This window comes from Arachis duranensis, chromosome 2 (genome assembly GCF_000817695.3).
Source record: "Arachis duranensis cultivar V14167 chromosome 2, aradu.V14167.gnm2.J7QH, whole genome shotgun sequence".
NCBI classification, from domain to species: Eukaryota; Viridiplantae; Streptophyta; class Magnoliopsida; order Fabales; family Fabaceae; genus Arachis; species Arachis duranensis.
The window spans coordinates 57,632,090-57,632,366 of record NC_029773.3 but is presented as its reverse complement, the minus strand read 5'-3'; positions in this window follow the sequence as shown (position 1 = coordinate 57,632,366).

The following is a 277-nucleotide window of genomic DNA, read 5'->3' as shown; positions in this document are numbered from 1 at the left end:
TCGAAAATTAAGTAATGTTTTTCAAAAATGTTTTCAAATTTCCTACTTCATTTTCGAAAATCACTTCCCTCCTTCTCACATCCTTCTATTTATGAACTAACGCTATTCCTTAATGCAAAATTCGAACTCCATCTTCTCTGATAAGTTCGAATTTTCTACTTCTGTCTTCTACTCTTCTTTTCCTCTGACACCTAAAGGAATCTCTATACTGTGACATAGAGGATTCCACATTTCTTGTTCTCTTCTCTTTCTTATGAGCAGAAGCAAAGACAAAGGC